Source organism: Mobula birostris, chromosome 13, assembly GCF_030028105.1.
Source record: "Mobula birostris isolate sMobBir1 chromosome 13, sMobBir1.hap1, whole genome shotgun sequence".
Lineage (NCBI taxonomy): Eukaryota > Metazoa > Chordata > Chondrichthyes > Myliobatiformes > Myliobatidae > Mobula > Mobula birostris.
Genome location: NC_092382.1, coordinates 34,745,821 through 34,755,321, shown reverse-complemented (window position 1 = coordinate 34,755,321; position 9,501 = coordinate 34,745,821). Strand labels below are relative to the sequence as shown.

The following is a 9,501-nucleotide window of genomic DNA, read 5'->3' as shown; positions in this document are numbered from 1 at the left end:
CCTGACTCTCACCCAGTTTCATGTGTCCTACACCTTGGGTGTAACTCACCTCTGTTCAATGTCATATCAATCACCCCTCCGACTGCTGATGAATCCAGAATTCATTCATTCCCAGCTCCAACTCCTTAAACTGGTGACACAACATGTGCACACTGAATGTTATATATGGAGGTTCTCATTTTAACAGCTAGCAAATCATGGTCAATAATCATTTTTATCTGCTCTGGGTTTGATTGATTTCATCTGCACTCTCACACAACCTACGTAGCAGGTCTGTAGCGGGTAATGAAGAATTTTCTCAACAGAGCATTTGAACACCGTCCATACGTGATTTGCTTGCTAACTGATGCTATAAAAAGTCATTTTTTCAAATATCGCTCCACTTCTTCCCACTTGCAAATTCTCCAGCAACTTTTGCGTCACCACAATACACACAGGTAACACCAGTTTCTGTTTTGTACATAAATATTTCCCCTGAACCCTCCCCCAGGTGACTGACAGTGGTAAACTCATTGATGGCAATGGCAATGAATATGAAGGGAAGGCAGTAGTCTGTCCCATTGGAGTCTGGCACATTTGTGATGTGAAAGCTACTTGTTGCCCAGTGCAAAGGTGTTTGATATCATTATGTACCCAGACAGAGTGGGTCAAAACATGTTCTCACGGGTGGAAAAGTCCAGAACAAGAGGAGGTAGAACAAGCAAAACACACAAAATGCTGGAGGAACTCAGCAGGGCAGGCAGCATCTCTGGAAAAGAGTACTAATGCTGAGTTCCTCCAACAATTTGTGTGTGTTGCTTGCATTTCCAGCATCTGCAGATTTTCTCTTGTTTGTGATTGGAAGTAGAACAAAGGTGATTTTCTCACCTGCTGATGTAAAAGATTATGTTCCCTTTCCCCGAGTTCCCAATCCTTGCATTTCGATAGCTGGAGCTCAGCTCTGTCTGAGAGATCCATCGGTTCCCATTCCCTCATCAGCCGGAAGCTCCCTGGGGCCCGTGTGCAGATCGTGGGGCTGAGAGAGAGGGACGAGAGCAGGACTGTCCCGGGATTGCGGGTCACGGTATCCGCATCTCACAACAATTGTCCCGAAGTCAGTCTTAAAATCCCGCCCGGAGATTCTCTCTTACCTCTTGCCGATCCTCCCGAGGCCTTTGTGTATTGCGCGCATGAGTGATATTCGGGAAAATGCGCAATCCTGACGGCTGCGAATGTGATCGGTGCTTCAGCGACGGCTAAATTTCCAACTCCCGGCTTTATGGGTAACCAGGGCACCATTAAAAGTTTCCGCAAGCACCGCTTCCATGTCCATACCTCAGTTTTTTTTGTGTGTATAGAAAACTCAGCGGCTATTTTAACACAGAAAGCGGCTCCCATAAACAACATACTCTATAGCAACTGGTATTCCGTGTATCTAATACCGAAGTACAACCCTCTTACAAAGGCAGAGTGGCGGGCAACTGGAGTCTCTGCCTGCGGTGGGAAACCCCACCAGTCACGTGATCTCATTTGCCCCTCCAATTTGACCGCGGATGGGCAGCATCTGCGCGTATGTTTCCGAGGCCCCGCCCTCTGGATGATGTAACACTGACGCCGCGCATGCTCACTGCATCCAGATGGGTGGTGTTTTCCTTTCCGCTCAGTGCTGAAGCCGATTCATCTGCGGCAGCGGGATCGGGAAAGGTCGGGATCACTGTCCACGGGCCGAAGTTTTCACTTTCCCATCGGTGAGTATTGAGACCGATCCCGAGCGGGGAGATCTGATGTGGGCCGTGATCCCCGAACTGAGGGCCAGTTACTCATTCAGTACCCAGTTATCTGGGCTCGTCAGAAATGTGTCGACTTCACTGAATCTGCATTGAACGATCCAAACCAGGATCCCAGGCTGTCTATTTCCACAGAATTGAAATAGGAGTCCCGTCAGCCGGTCACGTGAGGCTGTTTACCGCCAATCTGCCCCGCCCTCCGCTTTGTGACGTAGGATCACGTGGTGTGCCAGCCGTGGGGCTGGTGTGTGAGTGGCAGATTCAGCTGTTGACTCTGTGAGGCTGGGTCCTGGTGCATCACAGTTTTTGATCCAAGTAAAATGGACCCGGGGTCGAGCTGCCCGGGTTTATGAGGCGCTGAGTTCTGGGATCAGATCTTTGTTTCTGGAGTTCCTTTGGAAACAATGACTGCTGATCTGAGGAGAGACTCGAGGAAATCTGCGGATGCTGGAATTTCAAGCAACACACATAAAAGTTGCTGGTGAACACAGCAGGTCAGGCAGCATCTCTAGAAAGAGGTACAGTTAGGACAAGGGTCTCGGCCCGAAACGTCGACTGTACCTCTTCCTAGAGATGCTGCCTGGCCTGCTGCGTTCACCAGCAACTTTTATGTGTGTTGCTTGTAACCTGAGGAGAGGATGCGTTCCCATTCCATCCTCACAGGTAGTGGCTGCTCTGTGTTTGCATCAGTAGAAATAAAATAGACCAGTGTTCAAACTGTGTTTGGAAATTCCCCCTCACTGTCACCTGTCTATCAGGCAGTGGAAATAAAACAAGATGCAGGAGATCGGCACTAAAAACTGAAAATGTGTGAGGCCATTCTGATAAAACGTTATTAACCTGAATCGTTACGTTTGTTCCTCTCCCCACAGCTGTTCCTTACCTGCTGAGTGTTTCTGGTAATTCCAGTTTTTTTAATGTCACTCACCCTGGTGTGGTTTATATTTCCTGAAATGAACCTGTTTTAACCTGGAAATGCAAATGGCTCGTTCTGTGATAGTAGAACATGAAAGAAAGCACAACTTTTCCCTGGTACCAACTTGTCTGTTATTCCTGGAAATGTGTCCTGTACATTTGTTGCTATCAAGGTTTACAAGAATAATCTCAGGAATGATCGGCTTTATGTATTGTCACGTACCCCGTGACGGGTTAAAGAACCAGCAGAAATTGAAAACAGTTTGGAGTCCTGTATTGCTATTAACTAATACTATTTATTAGTAACTATGCAATACAGTAATATAAATGCAGATATATCAAACAGGTTAGCAATGAATATGGAAATCAAGCTTCTTCAAGTCTAAGGGTAAATAGATAGTCTTACGATGATGAGTAAAGTTCAGTTCAGTTTGTGGTATTGAGTTGAGTAGTGATGGAGAGAGAGAGAGAGGGAGAGATTTGAGTCTTCAGGTGAGCTGATGCTGTCGATCTTCCCGTTGTCCTCTGAAATCCTTTTGAAGTCACTGACTGTGACCACAACAAAGGGGGCCGTTCTTCTGTGGTGGAATTATCAACCCACGCGAGGGTTGGACACACAAATAGCTCCCCACCGGTCACACCCTTTTCACACTTCAAGAGCCGCTGATCGATTCTCCAAAACCCACCTTTTCTATGGGCACAACAAAGCTCATTCAGTGTCCAAAACCATTGTGTCTGTAGGTCTATCATCTGACCTTCTATTTATCTCACCGCACTGAATACCAACTGCCTATCAAGTAGCTCCTCCCTTCTCTCTGTAAGAATACAGAAGCTGAGAGTGTCCCTGCAAAAGTGTAAACATACTGCTGAAAAACCATAACATCATCTCAAAGCAGTCTTCGTCTCTCTCTCCTTCTTTCTCTCTCTTTTAACAAGGTGTCTGGTGTTGAATACACCTCTCTCTCTTTTCAAAAGCACAGTTCATAGGGGTAATTCACGACCCCTGTCACACCCCCTTCTTCAAAAAAAAATTGACACAGGCAAAACTTTTAGTTTAAATGGAAATTACAGAGTTTAAAACAATACATGTATAATTTTCAGATAACAGAGCAAAAACGTGTACAATTTCTAACTTAACATCTGGATAAATAATCAGCTATAATATTGTCAGTACCTTTCACGTGTTTGATTTTCAGATCATATTCTTGCAATATCAGACTCCAATTTAAGAACCATCTATTTTTATCCTTCATCTTAGTTAGAAACACCAATGGATTGTGATCCATGTAAACCACAAGTTGTCTCTGGGCAGGACAAATATAGACTTCAAAATATTGTAAAGCCAGAATAAGTGCTAGTAATTCCTTTTCAACAGTGGAATAAATTTTCTGGTGCCCATTAAATTTCTTGGAGAAATAAGCTACTGGGTGTTCAATGTCATCCACACCCTTCTGTAACAGTACTGCCCCAGCAGCTTCGTCACTCGCGTCTGTTGCTATAGAAAATGGTTTGGAAAAATCAGATGCTTTGAGCACATGGTGATAACACAGGATGGTTTTTAGTTGTTCAAATGCCTTCTGGCAAAGGTCACTCCATACAAATCTTTCACTCTTCGCTAGGAGTTTTGTTAGGGGGAGAGCGATGTCAGCAAAGGTCTTACAAAACTTACGATAATACCCAACCATTCCTAAAAATCTCCTCAAAGCTTTCTTGCCGGTTGGAACAGGAACCTCAGCAATAGCTTGAACCTTGGCCTGTACAGGAGCCAGTTTGCCCTGGCCTTCTACAGAGCCCAGATATGTAACTGTGGCATAGCCAGATTCACTCTTATCCAGGATCACAGTAAGATTGGCCTTGGAAAGTCTTTCAAACAGTTTTTCTGGACCTGCAATATGCTCTTCTTACATGTCATTCCAGACCACTAAATCATCAATATAAGCCCCCGTGTTTTCTAAACCTCTAATCATAGAATGGATCATTCTTTGAAATGTCCCTGGAGCATTTTTCATCCCGAAGAATAAAACATTATACTCATATATTCCAGATGATGCCAAAAATGCTGATATTTCTTTAGCCCTCTCTGTTAAAGAAACACCCCAGTATCCTTTTAACAGGTCAATTTTTGTAAGGTATTTAGCCTTTCCCACTCTATCAGTATAGTCATCCACTCTCTTTCCTTGTTCCTTCTTGTTTCCAGTTTCTTGTTCAACCATTTTACTTTTCTCTAAATTCATTCCATAAGGATGCTCTTTGATCGGCTGGGCTGAATTTACAATGACGTCATGTCCTGCAGAGATACACTGTCTTAGAATGTCAGGAAATAAATCTTAATGCTTGCTAATTAATTCTTGCAATTGTTTTTGCAGTGTAGCTTCCAACTGATGGACCTTATCAGTAATATTTTTCAAAACAATGGAATTCTTAAATCTTGTTGATACTAGATTCAAGATTCAAAAAACTTTATTGTCATTCTAACCATGCATCAGCTCTGCAGGGCAGAATGAGACAGCGTTTCTCAGGGGCAGTGTAATCATAACATAGCAAATGCAACACTAAATAATAAACATAACAATAAATAGTAAAACACAACAGCCACATGTCAGTTAAAATCAATTATAAGTGTCCAGTGCAAGTTAAAAGTGTCCAAAGCAGAGTCAGGTGGAGCAGCTATTTAGCAGTCTGACTGCCTGTGGGAGAGTGCTGTTGTGGTTTTAGTTTTGATGCTCCTGTAACGTTTGCCCGATGGCAGAAGAACAAACAGTTCATGGAGAGGGTGTGAGGGGTCTTTGATGATGTACCGTGTCTTCTGGAGGCATCGACTCTGAAAGAGGCCTTGGACAGAAGGTAGGGAAACCCCAATAACCTTCTCTGCTCCCCTAACCACCCTCTGCAAGGCTTTTTTTGCAGCTGGAGTACCAGGTTGTGATGCAAAAGGTCAGCACACTCTCAACCACGCCTCTGTAGAATGTAGTTAAGATCTTAGTGGAGAGTGATGCTTGTTTAAGCTTCCTCAGAAAGTGCAATCTCTGCTGGGCCTGTTTCACAATCCCAGTGGTGTTCCTGGACCAGGTGAGATTGTCCGAGATCTGCACCCCAAGGAACTTGATGTTTTCCACTCTCTCCACTGTGGAGCCGCTGATGCTGAGGGGTGTGTGCTCAGTAGGTTAAAATGATTCTGCACCTCTTCCCCAGCCATCACAACTCCATTTGTTTTCATAACAGTACCCACAGGTGCTACCTTATCAAACAAGTGTTTTATTTTAATTTGAACATTCTGCAAACTTTCCTTTGCAAGGTCACAGACCTTGTTAAGTCTCTCCCGCATATTGACCCATATTTCCAAATCAGACCATAGTTCTCCGAGTAGGGTCAAAGGTCATTTTGGCCTGTGACCGCACACAGGTTCAAATAGACTACACTCCAATGATTTTTGAATCGAATCTCCAACAAATAAGAGTAGGGGAACCCCCTCATGCTGTTTTTTTTTTTTCCATTTTCCACACAATATGTTTTAATCATGGCCTTAAGAGTGGAGTTGAACCATTCCAAGGCTCCCTCGGACTCTGTGTGATATGCAGATGACCCAATGTACCTAGCTCCCAATTCTACGACTATCCCCTGGAATGTTCTCGAAGTAAAGTTACTACCCTGGTCAAATTGAATTTCTTTGGGGAGACCTACCAGTGTGAAAAACTTACTGAGTGCTTTTACCACAGTCTTGGCCTTGATGTTTCCAAGAGGAACGGCTTCAGGGAACCTAGACACAGCACATATAATTGTTAACACATATTGATGACCAGCTGCAGTCTTTGGAAATGGGCCTACACAATCCACTATGAGCCTGGAAAAAGGCTCACCAAAGGCAGGTATTGGTCTAAGTGCTGCTACTTGAATAACCTGATTAGATTTCCCTCAACCTGACAGGTATGGCAAGTCCTGCAAAAATTCACAACATCCTTTCTTAAATTAGGCCAGTAAAGTTCCTTCATAATCCTGTTTCCCCCGGCATTTTTAAAGTATGACTATTCACTGTCTTTCTCACTCCATGATGTCCACCTAAAGGCATACTGTGAGCCATGTTTAAAATTTCAGCCCTGTAAACTTTCGGAAGCACTACCTGATGCACAACAGCCCAATCCTCACTTGCAGGCACAGTGGCTGATCTCCACTTCCTTATCAACACCCCATCTTTAAGATAATATCCTGCTGACTCTCTCTGAACCTCCTCTTCTGTGAGAGCTGTCTCCTTTAAAGCCATCATTTCAGAATCTCGCTTCTGTTCCTCTATAAATTCCTCCCTCAATAAGGACAAACCTTTCCCATACACCTTACTCTCATCACCTTCACTACCCTCCAAGTCCTGCTGGAATATGGAAGGTAGAAAAGTCTATCACACATCATCATCTTGGAGAGGTGTCAACCTCCCCCTCATTGTTTACTAAACTTAGCATGATCACCAGACTTATAAAAACCATGTGTATATTGTGGAAGATCCACTCATCCAAACAATCCACTTATCTGATTTCTATGACCTCTTTTTTGACTTGTTTCCATAGCAACTCCTACAGATGGCTTTTTCTCAAAACCGTAACTAATGCGTGGCTGAGGGATTGGAGCAGGGGGCAGGGATTCAAGTTTTTGGATCATTGGGACCTCTTTTGGCGCAGGCGTGACCTGTACAAAAAGGACGGGTTACACTTGAATCCTAGGGGGACCAATATCCTGGCAGGGAGATTAGCGAGGGTTACTGAGGTGACTTTAAACTAGAATGGTTGGGGGGTGGGAATCAAATTAAAGAGGCTAGGCGAGAGGAGGTTAGTTCACAACAGGGGGCTGGGAACCAGTGCAGAGAGACAGAGGGGTGTAAAGTGAGGGTAGAAGCAAAACGTACTAAGGAGAAAAGTAAAAGTGGCAGGCCGACAAATCCAGGGCAAGCATTAAAAAGGGCCACTTTTCAACATAATTGTATAAGGGCTAAGAGAGTTGTAAAAGAGCGCCTGAAGGCTTTGTGTGTCAATGCAAGGAGCATTCGTAACAAGGTGGATGAATTGAAAGTGCAGATTGTTATTAATGATTATGATATAGTTGGGATCACAGAGACATGGCTCCAGGGTGACCAAGGATGGGAGCTCAACATTCAGGGATATTCAATATTCAGGAGGGATAGACATGAAAGAAAAGGAGGTGGGGTGGCGTTGCTGGTTAGAGAGGAGATTAACACAATAGAAAGGAAGGACATAAGCCGGGAAGATGTGGAATCAATATGGGTAGAGCTGCGTAACACTAAGGGGCAGAAGACGCTGGTGGGAGTTGTGTACAGGCCACCTAACAGTAGTAGTGAGGTCAGACATGGTATTAAACAGGAAATTAGAAATGTGTGCAATAAAGGAACAGCAGTTATAATGGGTGACTTCAATCTACATGTAGATTGGGTGAACCAAATTGGTAAAGGTGCTGAGGAAGAGGATTTCTTGGAATGTATGCGGGATGGTTTTTTGAACCAACATGTCGAGGAACCAACTAGAGAGCAGGCTATTCTGGATTGGGTTTTGAGCAATGAGGAAGGGTTAATTAGCAATCTTGTCATGAGAGGCCCCTTCGGTAAGAGTGACCATAATATGGTGGAATTCTTCATTAAGATGGAGAGTGACATAGTTAATTCAGAAACAAAGGTTCTGAACTTAAAGAGGGGTAACTTTGAAGGTATGAGACGTGAATTAGCTAAGATAGACTGGCAAATGACACTTAAAGGATTGACGGTGGATATGCAATGGCAAGCATTTAAAGGTTGCATGGATGAACCACAAGAATTGTTCATCCCAGTTTGGCAAAAGAATAAATCAAAGAAGGTAGTGCACCCATGGCTGACAAGAGAAATTAGGGATAGTATCAATTCCAAAGAAGAAGCATACAAATTAGCCGGAAAAAGTGGCTCACCTGAGGACTGGGAGAAATTCAGAGTTCAGCAGAGGAGGACAAAGGGCTTAATTAGGAAGGGGAAAAAAGATTATGAGAGAAAACTGGCAGGGAACATAAAAACTGACTGTAAAAGCTTTTATAGATCTGTAAAAAGGAAAAGACTGGTAAAGACAAATGTAGGTCCCCTACAGACAGAAACAGGTGAATTGATTATGGGGAGCAAGGACATGGCAGACCAATTGGATAATTACTTTGGTTCTGTCTTCACTAAGGAGGACATAAATAATCTTCCAGAAATAGTAGGGGACAGAGGGTCCAGTGAGATGGAGGAACTGAGCGAAATACATGTTAGTAGGGAAGTGGTGTTAGGTAAATTGAAGGGATTGAAGGCAGATAAATCCCCAGGGCCAGATGGTCTGCATCCCAGAGTGCTTAGGGAAGTAGCCCAAGAAATAGTGGATGCATTAGTGATAATTTTTCAAAACTCGTTAGATTCTGGACTAGTTCCTGAGGATTGGAGGGTGGCTAATGTAACCCCACTTTTTAAAAAAGGAGGGAGAGAGAAACCGGGGAATTATAGACCGGTTAGCCTAACGTCGGTGGTGGGGAAACCGCTGGAGTCAGTTATCAAAGATGTGATAAAGACGGAAATACTTATGTGCATTCTCCTGCAGGGGTTTGAGATCCAGTTGTCAAAGGGAAGGCAGGTAAGAACTGCCACCATCTGACAAGTGGACTGCCTTAGTCAGGTTACAGCTATATGTGTATATATATATATATATATACACTAACCCCAGACATTACTATTGGAAGATGTTATTTGAACTGGTACGCCCACCAAGTCTGTTGGTGCAAAACTTAATTACTTAGATAAGAGAGTTCGCTAAATCAAGGTTTTAAT

General features: G+C 43.7%; 2 protein-coding genes across 7 annotated transcripts in view; one reads left to right on the top strand and one right to left on the bottom strand.

Annotated features, from left to right (window-relative positions):
- Nucleotides 1–9,501, bottom strand: part of LOC140206711 (uncharacterized) — a 63,117-nt gene that overhangs the window by 5,988 nt on the left and 47,628 nt on the right. The gene's annotated exons all lie outside the window — the stretch shown is intronic.
- LOC140206716 (uncharacterized) overlaps nt 1,593–9,501 on the top strand; it is a 46,595-nt gene continuing 38,686 nt past the window's right edge. For 5 of the 6 annotated variants that reach the window (XM_072274894.1, XM_072274893.1, XM_072274890.1 and 2 more), the window contains exon 1: nt 1,593–1,727. The gene's annotated coding sequence lies outside the window, so the exon portion shown is untranslated. The remainder of the gene's footprint in view (nt 1,728–9,501) is intronic. The other variant, XM_072274897.1, reaches the window with a different exon arrangement.